We start from the raw sequence: 1,718 nt of genomic DNA on the forward strand, positions 1-1,718 counted from the left end.
CAAAGGACCAATAAATAAGTTACTTTCGAGCTGCGCTTTTTGTCATTAAGTTGGCCATGGTGATGGATTACGTCAGCTATGTTTACCTTAGTGATGGATTGCGGCAATCGTATACAAAAGTTAAGAACTCATCTCTCTATCTATCACATTTCTGCTGAGTTACCAGTCCTTTATATAAACTATTATTATTATTATTATTATTATTATTATTATTATTATTATTATTATTATTATTATTATTTTACTTCTCAGTGCGCTCGGTCTTGCTTGCTCTGGTTGTTTCTGTGAGAGCAGCCAGCAGCCTGTTGTCAGGGGTCTCACGGGGTCTCTTTCCGCACATTATAAACTTTGATATTTGCTATTTGGTTGTTAATTATCGTGGAAGACATTCAACATCCAAGTACCAATCTCAAAATCCTAACTGCCCCCAGCAGAGCAGTTTTGGGGATAATATCTCCTGGGGTATTATCTAGATGTTTCTGACACCCCTTTTTTATCATGCCTAGGGAACCCACAATAACACGAACAGTTCTCGCTTTAAGATGCCATATCTTTTGTATTTCAATTTCCAGGTCCTTATATTTACTTAATTTGTTAAATTCTTTTCGGGATATATTTTTATCAGTGGTAACATTTACATCTATTACTCTACAAGTATTTTCTCCGTCTTTAATGACTATGTCTGGTCGATTAGCCTGGATCGTTCTGCAATATCCCAGAGGATAGTGATTCTTTTCCTTATTTCGACTCATTACGGTCTAATATTATTATTATTAGTATTATTATTATTATTATTACTTATTATTATTATTATTATTATTATTATTATTATTATTATTATTATTATTATTATTATTATTACTATTATTATCATCATCATTATTCTTATTATCATTATTATTATTTTTTTATTATTACTATTATTATAATCATTATTATTCTTATTATCATTATTATTATTATTATTATTATTACTATTATTATCATCATCGTCGTTATTATTATTATTATTATTATTATTATTATTATTATTATTATTATTATTATTATTATTATTATTATTATTATTATTATCTTTCAATTTTGTTTCCATCTCTTGCCAAGTGTCTTCCCGACAACTAGGGCAAAGAAACTCACTGTATACATTGGTAGGCAATTTAAATAAACGCACCAGATTGTTCAGTTACAAAGTCATGTGGTAGAAAAAAGGGGGAGAAAGAAAGAAAAGGGAAAGAAAAATAAGAAAAAAATGAAAAAATAATAAACAAAAGAAACAGGAAATTACTATTATTATTATTGAGTGAGAGAGCATTGCATGCCATCAAATTACACTGGGGTACAAATATACGAAGCACAGTATACCCATCATGACTACCCGTCTGATAAGGGTACACCAGGCACATGCATCACAACCATATGTGCGCGACATGGTGATCTCATATCAAGATAAACAGCTTATTATTATTAAAACTATTACATGCTACAATAGTTCGCGGGGATGTTGCCTTCAGATTTGGTGACCAAAAATTTACTCAAAATCTCAAGTCTCAATTTTCTGCAGATCAACAATGCAAGTCTCAATTCCGATATGCTTGAGCTTCTTACGCAGATGTTTGGGTGGTTTGCACTTGGCACCTAAACCCTCCCAAGAATTGATGAACTGCATCATACATACATTATATACGACTCGGTTCAGTTAATTAAGCATGAACATCACA

Source organism: Octopus bimaculoides, unplaced genomic scaffold (assembly GCF_001194135.2).
Source record: "Octopus bimaculoides isolate UCB-OBI-ISO-001 unplaced genomic scaffold, ASM119413v2 Scaffold_190560, whole genome shotgun sequence".
In the NCBI taxonomy this organism is placed as follows: Eukaryota; Metazoa; Mollusca; class Cephalopoda; order Octopoda; family Octopodidae; genus Octopus; species Octopus bimaculoides.